The 20,392-nt window shown below is 41.8% G+C and overlaps 1 long non-coding RNA gene across 1 annotated transcript; it reads right to left on the reverse strand.

Annotated features, from left to right (window-relative positions):
- Positions 1 to 994: 994 nt before the first annotated feature.
- Positions 995 to 18,227, reverse strand: LOC140199813 (uncharacterized). The gene is made up of 3 exons (XR_011886497.1): positions 18,107 to 18,227; positions 2,719 to 2,826; positions 995 to 1,344 (listed from the first exon to the last, which is right to left on the reverse strand). It is a non-coding gene; the product is annotated as an uncharacterized lncRNA (long non-coding RNA).
- Positions 18,228 to 20,392: the final 2,165 nt, after the last annotated feature.

A 20,392-nucleotide genomic window follows, 5' to 3' on the forward strand; every position in this document is an offset into this window, starting at 1 on the left:
TGAGGAGAGATTGAATAGATTGGGGCGTATTCTTCAGTGTTTAGAAAGATTACAGGAGGATTTATTGATACATACCAATTTCTTGAAGGGATCAACTGGGCAGACAAGGGAACATGCTTCTGCTGATTGAGGAGACATGGACAACTTTGCAAGTACAGAATAGGCCCTTAACGATAAAATGTCTTCATTCAAAGGACAATGAATCTTTGGATATTCTTTAACTTGGACAGCTGTGGAAGCTTAGTTGTTATATTCATTCAAAATTGAGTTCAGTAATGGCATTAAGGGAATCAAGAGATATGGGGATAGCTTGGATAAATACTTTTTGAGGTGGAAGATGAGCATGAGAGAGCAGTCTTGAATTCTGGATGGCAAATTCCTGATACAATATTAGATGTCATTATGAATGACCTGTGATCTCACATTTGTCTTATATTCCACATTATCCTTTATACTTTTGGTAATCAATAATCTGTAACTCAGATTTTGACTTGTAATTTGAAGAAGATTTTGAAATTTCTACTTAGTGTTCCATATCTTCACTCCGAAAGCTCTATACCTAATTTCAGTCAATAAAAAGTTGTTTTTTTTTCACTTATCCATGTTTCAGCTTTGTACTTCAAATCCACTGATCCAGTCATCCCTCAAACATCTGCAATGTACTCTCTCCAAGGCATAAATGTTTTCCTTGATTCTGATCTCTAAAACAGTTCACAATACCACTGGTGTGGTCTTACTAGAACTCTGTAAAGCTTTGAAATACTACTTTGTCTTCGATCTCCAATCCCTTCGGCACAATCATTTTCATTATTATTGAAATCAGACCATAATATTTTGCTGCCATGTGTGCATGGGTCTGCAGGTTTCTTTAGACCTCCACAGCTTGTAGCTTTCCACCATCTTAAAGTAGTTATTTCATCCTTTTTAATTTAAAAATGGATGAGTATATAATCCTCTATGAAAGAAAACTACTTATAACAATTTTTCCCATTTGCATTCTTTAATATTGTGTTGCAATTCAAAGTTTCCATTGCAATACTTAGGATATATGGTTGACAGACTTCGACACGTGATTCTTTTTTACTCATTATAATAAATATTTTAAACAGTTGAGGAAACTCTTCTTTTAATCTCCTGCACAAGAACTTGCTTTCATATATTACACCATGAGAAAATAGGAGCCATTAAAATGCAGAAATTTTCAATCATCTAGTGATGAATGAGAAGATGACAACACTGGGGAGATGGTGAAGACGTAGAGCTAGCAGTCAAAATGTAGATCATCCATGTATAGCTTCTGTAGTAACTCAGAATGTGGGAAGTGGAGCCTTTGTAGGAGATCCTCTGGATGTGAATGATGATTGAGGTTAGTTAATATGAACACAAGAAATAGGAATAGGAGAGGCCATCTGGCCTGTTGAGCATGCTGCACCATTCAATAAGATTATGGCTAATTGGCCATGAGCACAGCTCCACCTACCTGCCTTTTCCCCTTAGTCTCCCTGCTAGGCAAATATCTATCTGACTGTGTTTTAAATATATTTAAAGAGGTAGCCTCTATTGCTTCCCTGGGCAGAAAGTTCAATCGATTTACTACTCTCTGGGAAAAGCAATTTCTTTTCATCTCTGTCCTAAATCTATTCCCTGAATCTTGAAACTATGTCCCTTAGTTCTAGTCTCACTTACCTGTGCAAATAACTTTCCTGCCTCTATTTTATCTATCAGTTGCATAGGCATCCGTTAGTCTCGTGAGACCATGGATTAGCGCCTTGGAAGGTTTCCAGGGCGCAGGCCTGGGCAAGGTTGTATGGAAGACTGGCAGTTGCCAATGCTGCACGTCTCCCCTCTCCATACCACCAATGTTGTCCAGGGAAGGGTACTAGGGCCAATACAGCTTGGCATTTGCATCATCACAGAGCAATGTGTGGGTGGTTAAGTGCCTTGCTCAAAGATACAACACGCTGCCTCACCTGAGGCTTGAACTAGCAACCTTCAGATCACTAGACCAATGCCTTAACCACTTGGCCACGAGCCAACACATCAGTTACATAATTCTACATGTTTCTATCAGTTTCTGGTTTAAGATGGTGCTGTGGTGCCCAGCGACAACTTATCGGTGGCAAAAAACAAAACAAAGAAAACTACTAAATCACAAACATGAGAAAGTCTGCAGATGCTGGAAATCCAAAGCAACACACACAAAATGTTGAAGTAACTCAGCAGGCCGGGCAGCATCTGTGGAAAAGAGTAAACAGTTGCCGTTTCCGGCCGATATCTTTCTTCAGGAATGGTGGAGGCAGTGACACAGGCGAGAAGTGGTCAAGGAAAGTGGAGGCGAACAGTGGTGGTGGTGCAGGGAAGGCATGGTCAAGGCAAGTGAAGGCGCAGTTGAGTCGTGGCATCCCTGCAAATGAGTAAGGGCCCAATGTCTGATCGATTTAAGCACCAGGTCGAATTGAAAGTGTCAGGTAGGGGGAAATCATGGTGGTGGGGTTCAGGCCCCAGAGTGAGGAGCGACCTGATGTTTGAATGATTTAAACGCTGGGCCATATTGAAAAGGTCAGGGTGTTGAGACTGGATGCAAGACAAGGGCCAGTTCTGTTCGCTGCTCTGCGGTGTTTACTCAGCTCTACACTGAACTGATACTGTGTCCTGCTCCAGCTACCGTGACACCTGGCTTCATGTTTTATATAAAATTGCAGTTCTGAAGCTACTTACATTTATTGTTTGCACAGTTTTTCTCTCTCTCTCTCTCTGCACATTGGATGTTTGATTGTCTTCTTTTTTTAAATTGGTTCTTTTGGGGTTTCTTTGTTTTGTGGCTGCCTGTAAGGAGATGAATCTCAAGGTTATGTAATGTATACATACTTTGATAATAAAAGTACTTTGAACTTTAAAGATCCTCTCTCATTCATCTGAATTCCAGTGAGTATAGTCCCAGGACTCAATGCCTCTTCATAGGCTAACCGCCTCATCTCCAGAATCCAACTGGTGAACTTGCTCTGCACTGTCTCCAAAGTAAACATTTCTTTTCTCAAGTAAGGATAGCAGAAATGCACTCAGTACTCTAGGTGCGGCCTCACCAGTACCCTGTATAGTTGCAGCATAACCTCCCTGCTTTTACATTCAATCCCTCTAGCAATGGAGACCAACATTCCATTTGACTTCTTGATCGCCTGCTGCACCTACAAACCAACCTTTTGTGATTCATGCACAAATATTCCCATTCATCTGACCAAAAAAGGACAGACATCGTAGAAGAATAACAATGTCAAAGGTTGCAGTGAGGTTGATATGGGTGAGGAGGGACACTGCAAGACAGAAATGCCAAATGTCTTTAGACAGGAATATTTGATGTGGCTGGAATAAAAAAAAACACTAGTAGTTTCAAGAATGAAGTCTAACTTTAAATTAGAGAAAGATAGGGACAGATTTCAGAGGTGGAAAGTTTGAAGATGAAACACCAAGAGAATATTTCATTCAAGATTCAGGATTGGTTAATGCCATTTCCAAAACACACGTGTAAAGGAGAATGAAATTATTGTTACTCTGGATCAAAGGTAGCACAAAAAACAATAAAATAAAGAATGCAATAATAGAAAACACAATAAATAAAAATATAATTCATGTACATTGGTTTATGTACATATAGTGACGCTAGGCACAAGGGTGTCAGTGATCCTGGCAGGAAAGTATATTGTGGGGGGTTGAGTGGGCTGGGTTAGAGGGTTGAGGTGTTGATCACCCTTACAGCTTGGGGAAAGTAATGGTTTTTGAGGCTGGTGGCCTTGGCGTGGATGCTATGTAGCCTTCTTCCTGATGGGAATGGGCAAACAGTCCATGAGCAGGGTGCAAAGGATCCTTCATGATATTGCTGGCATTTTTCTGTATATATATCCTTGATAGTGTGTAAGCTGGTGCCAGTGATGCGTTGGGCAGTTTTGACTACACATTGTAGAGCCTTCCTGTCTGCCGCAGTGCAGATTCTGCACCATGCAGTGATACAGCATGTTAGGATGCTCTGTACTGCACATCTGTAGAGAAGAAAAGATAGGGCAAAATAATTAATTATTAAATCAATTAGAATGGGACCTGGATGCAAGTATGGTTACCAGTTTAATGAGAAGGGTTAGAACATTTGGAACAGAGATGAGGAAGAATTTCTTTAGCTAGAAGGTGGTGAATCTGTGGAATTTATTGCCACTGATGGCTGTGGAGGACAAGTCATTGAGTATATTTAAAGCGGACATTGATAGATTCTTGACTAGTCATGGCACCAAAGGTTACAGTGAGAAGGCAGGAGGATGGGTTTGAGAGGGATAATAAATCAGCCATGATGGAATGATGGAGCAGACCCGATGGGTTGCATGGCCTAAATCTGCTCCTATATCTTATTGGCACACAGGAGAGTGAGGGGAATTGGGGATGAGAGAGAAAATAAGGAAATGAACAAGATGCCCCGGAAAGACATAAGGAAGATAAAATTGACAACCATTTGTGATCTATCTTGAGTGATGAATGTTCCTCCACATAGGAAGAACTGTATTTTAAATAATTATTTAATAACTGTTATTCAAACAGATGTAATTAATCACTCTTGAAGAGGGTATTATCCAGGGTGGGAGAAATTTTGAATTCAAAAATTGTTCTCTCACTCCTTTCATTATCTGATACCCCCGGATCACAGACAATGTGGGAACCGAGAATAAAATCTTGTTTAATTCTGCCTTTAGTTAGAGAGAATCTACTAATGGAGATTCAGCTTTATAGCCAGAAGGTGGCAGTCATTTTATGTCATAATATTTAATTTAAATTTACATTTGTATACAATGGTAAGTTATCACTGAAACTGGGTATGTAGTGACACAAAAACCGTCAACAGCAAGGTGGAGTTCAAGATCTTAAATCAGGTCTTTCAACTCATCTATCTGGCAGATCATTCAAATCTATTTAATGAAATGGGTTCTAAGTGACCTCCTTGCTGATATATTTCCTTGTTCACTGTCTACCGATCCATTCCTAATTACCGGAAATAGGATAATGGATTTCGTATCATGTTAAGGAGCAAATTATAAAACAGTAGCAAAGAAAAAGGAGCACAGTCCAGAAAAAAATAATGCCCCAGGAGGTGTATAGTAAAAGAAATGCAGGAACTGGAGCATAGTACGACACCAGACAGGAGTGTGGAAACAAAGTCTGCATTGGTAATTTTGCACTTCTATTTTAGCACTGACACTTCCAGACTGCTATTTCTGGAGTCCTCTTCCAGAATGCCTGAATCTAACTTCCCATTTCGAGCATGAACATTGACTTCTCTAACTTCCATTAATGCCCCTCCTCCCCTTCTTACCCCCATCCCTTATTTATTTATTTATCCCCCCCACTTTTCTCCCTCTCCTTTTTTTTCTCCCTCTGTCCCTCTCACAATAACTCTTTCCCTGTTCTCCATCTTCCTCTGGTGCTCCCCTCCCCCTTTCTTTCTCCTTAGGCCTCCCGTCCCATGATCCTCTCCCTTCACCAGCCTTGTATCCCTTTTGACAATCACCTGTCCAGCTCTTGGCTCCATCCCTCCCCCTCCTGTCTTCTCCTATCATTTCGGATCTCCCCCTCCCCCTCCCACTTTCAAATCTCTTACTATCTCTTATTTCAGTTAGTCCTGACGAAGGGTCTCGGCCTGAAATGTTGACTGTACCGCTTCCTGTAGATGCTGCCTGGCCTGCTGCGTTCCACCAACATTATGTGTGTATTTCAAGCATTTATATCTTCATTCCAGTTTCAATCAGCTTGATTAAAGTTGCAAGAATGTTAACACGAGGAATTCTGCAGATGCTGGAAATTCAAGCAACACACATCAAATTTGCTGGTGAACGCAGCAGGTCAGGCAGCATCTCTAGGAAGAGGTACAGTCGACATTTCGGGCCGAGACCCTTGGTCAGGACTAACTGAAGGAAGAGCTAGTAAGAGATTTGAAAGTGGGAGGGGGAAGGAGAGATCCAAAATGATAGGAGAAGACAGGAGGGGGAGGGATGGAGCCAAGAGCTGGACAGGTGATTGGCAAAAGGGATATGACAGGATCATGGGACAGGAGGTCCAGGGAGAAGGAAAGGGGGGAGGGGGGGAAAAACCCAGAGGATGGGCAAGGGGTATAGTCAGAGGGACAGAGGGAGAAAAAGGAGAGAGAGAGAGAAAAAATGTGAATATAAATAAATAACAGATGGGGTACGAGAGGGAGTGGGGCATTAGCGGAAGTTAGAGAAGTCAATGTTCATGCCATCAGGTTGGAGGCTACCCAGACGGAATATAGGGTGTTGTTCTTCCAACCTGAGTGTGGCTTCATCTTTACAGTAGAGGAGGCCGTGGATAGACATATCAGAATGGGAATGGGATGTAGAATTAAAATATGTGGCCACTGGGAGATCCTGCTTTCTCTGGCGGACAGAGCGTAGGTGTTCAGCAAAACGATCTCCCAGTCTGTGTTGGGTCTCGCCAATACATAGGCCACATCGGGAGCACCGGAAGCAGTATATCACCCCAGCCAACTTACAGGTGAAGTGTCAGCTCACCTGGAAGGACTGTCTGGGGCCCTGAATGGTGGTAAGGGAGGAAGTGTGAGGGCATGTGTAGCACTTGTTCTGCTTACAAGGATAAGTGCCAGGAGGGAGATCAGTGGGGAGGGATGGGGGGGACGAATGGACAAGGGAGTCGCGTAGGGAGCGATCCCTGAGGAAAGCAGAGAGACGGGGTGCTCCCAATGTGGCCTTCTATATATTGGTGAGACCCAACGTAGACTGGGAGATCGTTTTGCTGAACACCTGTGCTCTGTCCGCCAGAGAAAGCAGGATCTCCCAGTGGCCACACATTTTAATTCCACATCCCATTGCCATTCTGATATGTCTATCCACAGCCTCCTCTACTGTAAAGATGAAGCCACACTCAGGTTGGAGGAACAACACCCTATATTCCGTCTGGGTAGCCTCCAACCTGATGGCATGAACATTGACTTCTCTAACTTCTGCTAATGCCCCAACTCCCCCTTGTACCCCATCCGTTATTTATTTATATACACACATTCTTTCTCTCTCCCTCCTTTTTCTCCCTCTGTTCCTCTCACTATACCCCTTGCCCATCCTCTGGGTTTTTTTTCCCCCCCTCCCCCTTTTCCTTCTCCCTGCGCCTCCTGTCCCATGATCCTCTCATATCCCTTTTGCCAATCACCTGTCCAGCTCTTGGCTCCATCCCTCCCCTTCCCCCTCCCACTTTCAAATCTCTTACTAGCTCTTCCTTCAGTTAGTCCTAATGAAGGGTCTCGGCCTGAAACGTCGACTGTACCTCTTCCTAGAGATGCTGCCTGGCCTGCTGCGTTCACTAGCAAATCTGATGTGTGTTGCTTGCAAGAATGTTGTTGGGAACGATGATTGGAGGTGATTTCCTTGACAGAGAAAATGTTATCAGAGACAAAAAATAAATCCTCTTAAAAAAAAGGTTCATATAAATACTCCTCCTGAACGGACAGTTGAAAGTACGTCTATCTTTTGATAAAACACCTTAACAGTTGACCTACTTTCATGCTACTTATTGTGTGATGAATGGGAATATTCTGGGTTGACTTGTGGATTGGTACTATTAGCCAGATTACATGGAAACTAGTAAAGACATCCTGATTGTTGTTAAGTTTGTTGTTCTTCTAGATAATGAGAAAGTTTGTAACACAAAGATCTATGTAGTCAGATGTACTGGAAGAAGTTTCTGATATTGCAAATATACATATCCTTCAGTCTTTACAACTGAAAATTACATTATGGTAAGTATTTTAGTGCACAGTGCCAAGGAGTCTCTGTTCAACATCTAGTTCTTTTCTTAACTTGGATCCTGATTGCTAAAAACATGCTAGTTTCCAAGGGGTGGAGTTCTGTGTGTATAAATGTGCAATAATGCTAACCCAAGCTGTTATAGTATGAACAAAACTGTATAGAGTTTTTATTAACATATTGACCTGGATAGGGGCATGCTCACTAAGATTTGCAGATAGCATTAAGCTTAAAGGTGTGGTAAACAGTTTGGAGCTTAATAATAGATTGCATGGCAACATACCTAGATCGGCTGACAGTATGAGCAGACAAGTGGCAAAGAATACAGAAGTGATATAGTTTGGTTCAAAACATGTAAGCATTAATCACATTGAATTTTTATTGAAAAACTAACAATATTATGTTGTAGTAATTGTGAGATAAAAATATAATAAAACATCCTAGATAATGACCATTTACAATGGTAACAAGAAAATGTATCTCTTTTGTGGAGGTGAAAGTCTCCCCCCAAAATATATGACTGAAACACTTGGAAGGCACAGGTCCATTTGAGCAGTTTATGGACAAACCTTATCCACAAGTGCAGACATCAGAAAGTCTTGTATAATGACCTGACTTGGGCCAACCAAGCAGAGTCCACTGCCAAGAAGGCATACCAGCACCTTTACTTCCTGAGAAAACTAAAGAAATTTGGCCTGTCCCCTAAAACCCTCACTAATTTTTATAGATGCACCGTAGAAAGCATTCTTCTAGCGCGCATCACAACCCCCTGGTATGGAAGTTGTCCTGTCCAAGACCGGAGGAAGCTGCAGAATACCGTGAACATGGCGCAGCACATCACACAAACCAATCTTCCGTCCTTGGACTCACTTTACACTGCATGCTGTCAGAGCAGTGCTGCCAGGATAATCAAGGACACAACCCACCCAGCCAACACACTTTTCGTCCCGCTTCCCTCCGGGAGAAGGCTCAGGAGCTTGAAGACTCGTACGGCCAGATTTGGCAAAAACTTCTTTCCAACTGTGATAAGACTGCTGAACGGATCCTGACCCGGATCTGGGCTGTACCCACCAAATATCTGGACCTGCCTCTCGGTTTTTTTGCACCACTTTACCTTCCATTTTCTATTTATGATTTATAATTTAAATTTTTAATATTTACTATCGATTTGTACTCCAGGGAGCGGGAAGCGCAGAATCAAATATTGCTGTGATGATTGTACGTTCTAGTATCAATGGTTTGGCGAAAATAAAGTATAAAGTATAATGTATTGCACTGACTACTGATTAGGTAAGGATGGCTCAACCTAAAATATGGTCACAAGCCTTTGAGAACATTCTTCCATTTAACTGATCTACAATGGGCAATCCAGCTTTATAAAAAGGACCTTTGCAATTTCTGCATGGTTCACTAATCCTGGAACATGGCTACACAAGTATTTTCAGAGTAAAGTTATTTATGCAGTAATAATATACTCAATCTATATGTCTATACGCATATTAGATTTAAAAATTGCTTCTTTACAGCCTTTTGAGTTGTTCCAACATTTGATGAAATCATTGCTAATTTGTGACCTAACCCAATATACTGACATTGGACCATATAGCTTAATATTTTCAGTTCTCTTCAGGTTTCAAATTAACTTTGTGGAAGAAATTTTTAATCTTTATCAGCCTGAATTTCCCTTGAATAACTTGGTTTCATACTTTAGATTATGTTGTCAACTTCTAACTAATAGGATCACAGACCAGAGTCCTGATGCAGGGTTTCAACCCGAAATATGAACAATTCCTCTCTCCCACGGATGCTGATCCACTCGCTGAATTCTCCCAGCAGATTGTAGTACCAAAGATAATTTCTCCTGATCTAATCTTTTAGTTCTTCTTTGTATCATAAATATTTTGATTAATTTTCTATTACATAGAAACATAGAAAATAGGTGCAGGAGTCAGCCATTCGGCCCTTCGAGCCTGCACCGCCATTCAGTATGATCATGGCTGATCAACCAACTCAGAACCCTGTACCAGCTTTCCCTCCATACCCTCTGATCCCTTTAGCCACAAGGGCCATATCTAACTCCCTCTTAAATATAGCCAATGAACTGGCCTCAACTGTTTCCTGTGGCAGAGAATTCCACAGATTCACTACTCTCTGTGTGAAGAAGTTTTTCCTAATCTCGGTCCTAAAAGGCTTCCCCTTTATCCTCAAACTGTGACCTCTCGTTCTGGACTTCCCCAACATCGGGAACAATCTTCCTGCATCTAGCCTGTCCAATCCCTTTAGGATTTTATACATTTCAATAAGATCCCCCCTCAATCTTCTAAATTCCAACGAGTATAAGCCTAGTCGATCCAGTCTTTCATCATATGAAAGTCCTGCCATCCCAGGAATCAATCTGGTGAACCTTCTTTGCACTCCCTCTACAGCAAGGATGTCTTTCCTCAGATTAGGGGACCAAAACTGCACACAATACTCCAGGTGTGGTCTCACCAAGGCCTTGTACAACTGCAGTAGTACCTCCCTGCTCCTGTACTCGAATTCTCTTGCTATGAATGCCAGCATACCATTCGCCCTTTTCACTACCTGCTGTACCTACATGTCCACTTTCAATGACTGGTGTATAATGACACCCAGGTCTCGTTGCACCTCCCCTTTTCCTAATTGGCCACCATTCAAATAATAATCTGTTTTCCTGTTTTTGCCACCAAAGTGGATAACCTCACATTTATCCACATTAAATTGCATCTGCCATGAATTTGCCCACTCACCTAACCTATCCAAGTCACCCTGCATCCTCTTAGCATCCTCCTCACAGCTAACACTGCCACCCAGCTTCGTGTCATCCGCAAACTTGGAGATGCTGCATTTAATTCCCTCATCTAAGTCATTTATATATATTGTAAACAACTGGGGTCCCAGCACTGAGCCTTGCGGTACCCCACTAGTCACTGCCTGCCATTCTGAAAAGGTCCCGTTTATTCCCACTCTTTGCTTCCTGTCTGCCAATCAATTCTCTACCCACATCAATACCTTACCCCCAATACCGTGTGCTTTAAGTTTGCACACTAATCTCCTGTGTGGGACCTCATCAAAAGCCTTTTGAAAATCCAAATATACCACATCCACTGGTTCTCCCCTATCCACTTTAATAGTTACATCCTCAAAAAATTCTATGAGATTCGTCAGACATGATTTTCCTTTCACAAATCCATACTGACTTTTTCCAATGATTTCACCGCTTTCCAAATGTGCTGTTATCACATCTTTGATAACTGACTCTAGCATTTTCCCCACCACCGATAGGCTAACCAGTCTATAATTCCCCGGTTTCTCTCTTCCTCCTTTTTTAAAAAGTGGGGTTATATTAGCCACCCTCCAATCCTCAGGAACTAGTTCAAAATCTAAAGAGTTTTGAAAAATTATCACTAATGCATCTACTATTTCTTGGGCTACTTCCTTAAGCACTCTGGGATGCAGACCAACTGGCCCTAGGGATTTATCTGCCTTTAATCCCTTCAATTTACCTAACACCACTTCCCTACTAACATGTATTTCCCTCAGTTCCTCCATCTCACCGGACCGTCTGTCCCCTACTATTTCCGGAAGATTATTTATGTCCTCCTTAGTGAAGACAGAACCAAAATAGTTATTCAATTGGTCTGCCATGTCCTTGCTCCCCATAATCAATTCACCTGTTTCTGTCTGTAGGAGACCTACATTTGTCTTAACCAGTCTTCTTCTTTTCACATATCTATAAAAGCTGTTACAGTCAGTTTTTATGTTCCCTGCCAGTTTTCTCTCATAATCTTTTTTCCCTTTCCTAATTAAGCCCTTTGTCCTCCTCTGCTGGACTCTAAATTTCTCCCAGTCCTCAGGTGAGCCACTTTTTCTGGCTAATTTGTATGCTTCTTCTTTGGAATTGATACTATCCCTAATTTCCCTTGTCAGCCATGGGTGCACTATCTTCCCTGATTTATTCTTTTGCCAAACTGAGATGAACAATTGTTGTGGTTCATCCATGCGATCTTTAAATGCTTGCCATTGCATATCTACCGTCAACCCTTTAAGTGTCATTTGCCAGTCTATCTTAGCTAATTCACGTCTCATACTTTCAAAGTTACCCTTCTTTAAGTTCAGAACCTTTGTTTCTGAATTAACTATGTCACTCTCCATCTTAATGAAGAATTCCACCATATTATGGTCACTCTTACCCAAGGGGCCTCTCACAAGATTGCTAACTAACCCTTCCTCATTGCTCAATACCCAGTCTAGAATGGCCTGCTCTCTAGTTGGTTCCTCGACATGTTGGTTCAAAAAATCATCCCGCATACATTCCAGGAGATCCTCTTCCTCAGCACCCTTACCAATTTGGTTCACAACCCTATTTGGTAATAATTTCTCCTTCATCCTTCAAAGTGAAGTATCAAACAATCAATATTTGCAGCAATCTGTCCAATTACAGAAATTTCTTGCCAAGGTGTGGTGTTCAGGACACCTAGCTCTCTATCCCACCATTCAGATTTCTATCCCAACTTCTAGAAGTAGGGCCACTGGGACAGATTTACCCAGTGTCTGTTGACTTAAGTGTTCAGGCACCTCATGTCTCCAATAGTGGATGGGACAATGTGCTGTCAGAAATGGGAACTGAGGGCAGCCTTTGTAATTGTTATGCCCACCATCTGCCCACCAATAACAGAGGAGAACTTACCTGTAAAGTAAATGAGAGCAGAAGATTCCAGGAATTGTCTTACTATTATTACTACATTACATTTAATATGCCATAGTTGAGACTCAAGAGGTGCATATTTATGGTGAAATATTGTTGCGATTATGTCAAGCATCTACATACTAACTAATCTAAATGATATACAGATGGAGACCAACAATTTTGAATTGTAAGCTATACACCCGTGGAGTTGCTATTCACCTTTACCACTTTTAGAATAAAAAAACACTTAATCATAAAGAAACATTGTGGTAGAGTTTGCACCCCAATATCAACGAGACTTACGGACTTTATCTATCAATTTAAATACCTCTTGAAATATTCCATTAGGTTCTTCAGGCATGGCCTATCTTTTGCTGGCTCACTGACAAACTGAAGCATTCAAACATGTTCAGTCATCTGTGAACAACAGTAATATCCCGATGATAGATGATCGACCAGCTGCCCTATAATTCCCTCTCACTATTTTTAAGTAGCAGAGTGACAGACACAATCAGCCATTCTAAAAGGTACACTTCTCAGATCCAGGTAAACTTTGGAGTCCATGTTCCCAGTATCTGCAATGTTCTTACTGCCATCTTTCAAACTGTATTATAAATGTTGATTTTTGTGTTGATTTTGCTATCCCATCCAAGTTTCTTTTAACCTCCCCCACATTTTTTAGTAGTTTTCCTTTTGTTGTTCTTTGGATTGTACGCAAGATCAATTAGTATTTGCCTTCTTGTATGCTTTTTTAAAAAAAAGTTCTATATATTGCCCTAAAGTAGTGGAGCTTTTGTCCAAAGGGGCATAGGACATTTTGTTTAATTTTATCACTTCCCAATGAGGTCATGAAATTTACTCAACTCATTCTGAAATCAACCAAATATACAGTGGCATTCAAAAGTTTGGGCACCCTGGTCAAATTTGTTACCGTGAATAGCTAAGTGAGTAAAAGATGACCTGATTTCCAAAAGGCATAAAGTTAAAGATGACACGTATATTTAATATTTTAAGCAAGATTACTTTTTTATTTCCATCTTTTACAGTTTCAGAACAACAAAAAAGGAAAAGGGCCTGAAGCAAAAGTTTGGGCACACTGCATGGTCAGCACTTAGTAACACCCCCTTTGGCAAGTATCACAGCTTGTAAATGCTTTCTGTAGCCAGCTAAGAGTCTTTCAATTCTCAGTTGGGGGATTTTCGCCCATTCTTCCTTGCAAAAGGCTTCTAGTTGTGTGAGATTCTTGGACCGTCTTGCATGCACTGCTCTTTTGAGGTCTATCCACAGATTTTTGATGATGTTTAGGTCGGGGGACTGTGAGGGCCATGGCAAAACTTTCAGCTTGCGCCTCTTGAGGTAGACCATTGTGGATTTTGAAGTGTGTTTAGGATCATTCTCCTGTTGTAGAAGCCATCCTCTTTTCATCTTCAGCTTTTTTACAGATGGAGTGACGTTTGCTTCTGGAATTTGCTGGTATTTAATTGAATTCATTCTTCCCTCAACCAGTGAAATGTTCCCCGTGCCACTGGCTGCAACACAAGCCCAAAGCATGATCGATCCACCCCCATGCTTAGCAGTTGAGAGGTGTTCTTTTCATGAAATTCTGCACCCTTTTTTCTCCAAATATACCTTTGCTCATTGTGGCCAAAAAGTTCTATTTTAACTTCATCAGTCCATAGGACTTATTTCCAAAATGCATCAGGCTTGTTTAGATGTTCCTTTGCAAACTTCTGATGCTGAATTTTGTGGTGAGGATGCAGGAAAGGTTTTCTTCTGTTGACTCTTCCATGAAGGTCATATTTGTGGTGTCGCTGCACAGTAGAACAGTGCAGCACCACTCCAGAGTCTGCTAAATCTTCCTGAGGGTCCTTTGTAGTCAAACGGGGGTTTTGATTTGCCTTTCTAGCAATCCTATGAGCAGTTCTCTCAGAAAGTTTTCTTGGTCTTTCAGATCTCAACTTGACCTCCATCATTTCTGTTAACATTTCTTAATTACATTACGAACTGAGGAAATGGCTACCTGAAAACGCTTTGCTATCTTCTTATAGGCTTCTCCTGCTTTGTGGGCATCAATTATTTTAACTTTCAGAGTGCTTGGCAGCTGCTTAGAGGAGCCCATGTTTGCTGATTGTTGGGGTAAAGTTTGAGGAGTCAGGGTATTTATAAAGCTTTGAAACCTGGCCTTTCCTAACAATGACTGTGACAAACCATAGTCCTAACAAGCTAATGAAGGTCTGAGACCTTGGTAAAAGTTACCTGAGAGCTCAAATCTCTTGGGGTGCCCAAACTTTTGCATGGTGTGCCTTTCCTTTTTTTCACTCTAAGATTGTACAAAACAAAAATAATACACTAATCTTGCTTAAAATGTTGAAAAGAATGTTTCATCTTTAACTTTATAATGTTTGGAGATCAGTTCATCTTCTACTCACTTAACTATTCACAGTAACAGAAATTTTGACCGGGGTGCCCAAATTTTTGCGTGCCACTGTAAAACTTTCAACAATGTATTTTATTCGTACTACTTATACATTCATGTTTCTAAAATTACTTGCCTTCAAATTTGATTCTAAGGTATACTATTCCGAAAACCGTCCATAAACTTACTACCTTTCAGTGTCAAGCATGCTTGCTTTTGCCAGTCTAAATTCATACTAAAGATTTAACTAAAGCCATTTTCTTTTTGTGGCAGGTCTACCCAATCTCTGAATTTCTATATGCTACCCCAGCATTGCTGCTGCCTCGGGTTCAGTTGGTGTTGATAGTGAAGAATCCAACTGATGTTCTTGCTTCTTTCAGTAATCTACATCATGGAAAACTGACACAATGATTTGAGATTGAAGTATGAATTTGGTAAGTTTAGAGGTAGTACGCACAGCTCCCATCTGCTAATTAAGTTTGCCGATGACACTACATTGATTGGCCTTATCTCAAACAATAACGAGGCCTACAGGGAAGAAGTCATCTCTCTGATGCAGTAGTGTCAAGAAAACAACCTCTCCCTCAACGTCGCAAAAACAAAGGAGCTGGTTGTGGATTACAGGAGGAATGGAGACGGGCTAACCTCTATTGACATCAATGGATCTGGGGTTAAGGGGGTAAACAGCTTCAAGTTCCTTGGCATCCACATCACCGAGGATCTCACGTGGTCTGTACACACCAGCTGTGTGGTGAAAAAAGCACAACGGCGCCTCTTTCACCTCAGACAGTTGAGGAAGTTTGGTATGGACCCCCAAATCCTAAGAACTTTCTACAGGGGCACAATTGAGAGCATCCTGACTGGCTGATTCACTGCCTGGTGTGGGAACTGTCTCTGCCTTAATCGCAGGACTCTGCAGAGAGTGGTGTTGGCAGCCCAGCGTATCTGTAGTTGTGAACTTCCCATGATTCAGGACATTTACAAGGACAGCTGTGAAAAAAGGGCCTGTAGGATCACTGGGGACCCAAACCATCCCAACTACAATCTATTCCAGTTGCTATCATCCAGGAAATGGTACCACAGCATAAAAGCCAGGACCAACAGGCTCTGGGACAGCTTCTTCCACTAGGCCATCAGACTGATGAACTCATGCTGACTTGAGTGTGCTCTATATTACATTGACTGCTGTATTCATTATAAATTATTATGATTGCACATTGCACATTTAGATGGAGACAGAACATAAAGATTTTTACTCATCATGTATGTGAAGGATGTAAGAAATAAAGTCAATTCAATTCAATTCAATTCGCCACAGTATGTCGATAGACCCCATCACCTGAAGCTATAAATTTGTTTCATTTTCCAACAGGTGCTGCCTGACTTGCTGAGAATTTTCACCATTTTCTGTTTCAATGCATAAAAAAAGGTAATTGAATGACAGAATGGCTTTTCAGGATGAAAGATCATCAAGAGAACATTAGCCTGAACTAGTAACTTGACTTCCTATTCTGCAGATGCAACAAACCCTACTGATTATTCAAGCATGTTTTTGCTTTATTTTTAAGATTTCCACCATCTACAGTATTTTGCTATTGTAAAACATTTACAGCATTTTATTTGAAATTGGTAGAAACATACATGCATGAAAATAACATACTGTTTTGTGTTTAAGATTAAGATGCAAAATCAACCTCAAACAATAATCATATTAAACTGATACTAGTCCCTCGATATCTCAAGGAAAAACATGAAAATGACAGTGAGCCATGTACAGTTCTGGTCAAAATGATGCCGAGCTGTGATTTCTGTCAAGATTGTGGCTCAGATTTAGTTGTTTTTAAGTTTATAGGGATGGTTTTAGGGATAGAGAAGGAAGTTAGGAGTCAGGGTAGAGTTTAGGGACAGGAATGTGGGGGTCATAGCCTGTGATCTGGACATGTAGCAGAGGACATCTTTGGATGTCTGGCTGACAGGTGCTGTGAACAAAGACCAATGAGGATGAGGGCTGGTGACCCCCTCCCCCCCCGGCAGCTTTTGTCAGTTCGAATGTCCATGCAAGTAGGGCGTATTTGAGTTGGCGAGACCGAAGTTTTAGGCCTGGAGTTTGGGTCTTGGTATTGGCTAGTCCTGGAGTTGATAATGAAAATCGAAGTCCAAAGGTTGATCGGAAGTCCAGAAGTGGAACCCAAAAGCAAAGCCATGGGACTACGAGTCTGAAAGCCACTGGGAAAGCTGGAGGCCCATTGTCTGTTAGTCTGCAGGAGGCCCGAAGGCCTGTCCTGTGATGGGAGGACTGTCTGTGTGGGTGGGTGGAGGAAGGAAAGGAGCTTGTTTGACTATTCTTGTTTTGTTGCTTCTTGTATTTTTTTATTGTGTTCTGAGTTGTTTGGTGAACATTGTGAACATGCTACACGGGTGCTGAAATGTGTGGCGACACTAGTGGGCTGCTCCCGGCACTCCCTTAGGTTTTATTTGTTTATGTAGAGATACAGCGCAGAATAGGCCTTTCCAGCCCTTTGAGCCGCAGTGCCCGGTAACCCCCAACAACCCCCGGTTTAACCCTAACCAGATCATGAGACAATTTGCAATGACCAATTAACCGACTGACTGGTACGTCTTTGTATTGAGGGAGGAAACCCACTTATTCCATGGCCACTGGGATGGAACTCTGAACTCCAAAGCCCTGAGCTGTAATAGCCTTGCGCTAAATGCTAGGCTGATTTGGCACCCGACATTGTGTTGATTGTTAATGCACAGGATGCATTTCACTATGTGATTTGTTGTACATGGGATCAGTAAATGAACCTGACTCTTACAGAGTTATTTGCAAGTTCTGCATTGTGCACATCAACGGAAAGATGATTAGAATATTACCCTGGGCTGAAAATGCTATAATCGACAATATGGTGTCAGATAGCCTGCATGATAATGGAAGAGCTAAATATAGAACTTTCACTGGAAGAGCAAAGTAAAACTATTGCAACACACACAATGCTGGAGGAACTCAGCATGTCAGACAACATCTATGAAGAGGAATAAACAGCCGATGTTATAGGCTCAGAACCTTTGGACTTACCTTACTTGTTCCTCCAGCATTTTGTGTGTTTTGCTCAAGGTTTCCAGCATCTGCAAAATCCCTTGTATTTATAGCAAAGCTACTGACTCACTTACCATGGGCTATGCTCCAGATGATTATGCCATTCCTCCTGAATTTATCAAGCACAGAAGCCAGTGTTCCTGCACCATCTGTCTGAACTTCCCCATCTCTGTTGGAGTGAAGGAACTGTGCCTCAGGATATGCGAAATACAAAGAAGGTGACAGTGTAATGAAAAGAAAGACTAACCACAGCTATTATATAAAAAACCAGCAAGGCACTTCCCTGCCTAGTATTGTGAGAAAACAGTTTACTAGCATTGACTTGGTCAGAGCACAGATATTGGTTGAAAGCATTTACTCAGAATTCTAATGGTTTTAGATTTGAAAGATTCACAATAAAAATGATCTTTTCAATTTTTATATATTATCTGCACACACATCACTAAAAGGAACAGTTGTATAAACAGGACAGTTAACTCAAGCTTCTGAAGAAAACTGGCTATACACCAACACTGCTGTGTAATCTGCTTTTATAATGATATAAAGGTTATGGTTTAATCTGACAAGGCAAAACTGACATTGGAACACTTTGAGATTTGCAGCAGAGTCAATGAGAGATATTCTCTGGCTTCAACATTTTTGATACATTTTTCTCACACCACCTGACATATGTCTTTAGCTCTTCCACAGAGGCCTGTCTGTTTACACCCCAGAGCTGATGGGAAGCTGTTCAACCCGGCTTGCCTTCAATGCTCCAGGAGATTATCAGGGAGTTGCATTATGCCAACACTCCATGATGAGGAACATTGCTAGTAGCTAACTCTCTTATGCCTGTGAAGAATTTGGATTTACCGTTATAATAAACCATTACCGTTATGATGTCTGACAGAGTGATCAGCAGCACTGGGGCTCCACAGGGTACTGTCTTGTCTCCCTTTCTCTTCGCCATTTACACCTCAGACTTCAACTACTGCACAGAGTCCTGTCATCTTCAGAAGTTTTCTGATGACTCTGCCATAGTTGGATGCATCAGCAAGGGAGATAAGGTTGAGTACAGGGCTACTGTAGGAAACTTTGTCTCATGGTGTGAGCAGAATTATCTGCAGCTTAATGTGAAAAAGACTAAGGAGCTGGTGGTAGACCTGAGGAGAGCTAAGGTACCGGTGACCCTTGTTTCCATCCAGGGAGTCAGTGTGGACATGGTGGAGGATTACAGATACCTGGGGATACGAATTGACAATAAACTGGACTGGTCAAAGAACACTGAGGCTGACTACAAGAAGGATCAGAGCCATCTCTATTTCCTGAGGAGACTGAGGTCCTTTAACATCTGCCGGACGATGCTGAGGATGTTCTACGAGTCTGTGGTGGCCAGTGCGATCATATTTGCTGTTGTGTGCTGGGGCAGCAGGCTGAGGGTAGCAGACACCAACAGAATCAACAAACTCACTCGTAAGGCCAGTGATGTTGTGGGGATGGAACTGGACTCTCTGACGGTGGTGTCTGAAAAGAGGATGCTGTCTAAGTTGCATGCCATCTTGGTCAATGTCTCCCACCCACTACATAAAGTACTGGGTGGGCACAGGAGTACATTCAGCCAGAGACTCATTCCACCGAGATGCAACACTGAGCGTCATAGGAAGTCATTCCTGCCTGTGGCCATCAAACTTTACAACTCCTCCCTTGGAGGCTCAGACACCCTGAGCCGATAGGCTGGTCCTTCATAATTTACTGACATAATTTACATATTACTATTTAACTATTTATGGTTCTATTACTATTTATTATTTATGGTGCAACTGTAACGAAAACCAATTTCCCCCTGGGATCAATAAAGTATGACTATGACTATGAAAACAAATGCCCTACCAGAGGATTTTGCCATATCACAATCAATTTGTTCCTTAAGGTTGTTATAGTCGGGGGTGTTAGTGGAGATAAGCTCCCACTACATATTAAATGTTCCCAATGGTGTGCGCCTCAAATAGCCTCTGACAACCAAGTCCAGATCCTGGCCTTCACGTGTAGCTTAGCTACTAAGCCCGGCAGATCCATTTGTACTAACAGGAGAAGGGGAAAAAGCAGGTTACTGATGTCTTAAAACCAGTCGCTTCAGGCAGATGGGGCTTATCAGCCATGGTTGGTGGCTCATTTAGAAGGAAAACTCTGATTTTAAACCTCCACTGCCTTGTAGCTATACTCACTCATGGGGAAGGCTTCGGGAGTAAACCCTGAGGGAAAAATCTGGAGCTGGAGTCCTTAAGGCCGTCCTACATTGAGCTCAACACTGACTGGCAACTCATGCAATGCTGCTGGTATCAAACTGTTTCGGTCTCTACCGTTCCTTTAGATTCATCAGA

This window comes from Mobula birostris, chromosome 6 (assembly GCF_030028105.1).
Source record: "Mobula birostris isolate sMobBir1 chromosome 6, sMobBir1.hap1, whole genome shotgun sequence".
Classification (NCBI taxonomy): Eukaryota; Metazoa; Chordata; class Chondrichthyes; order Myliobatiformes; family Myliobatidae; genus Mobula; species Mobula birostris.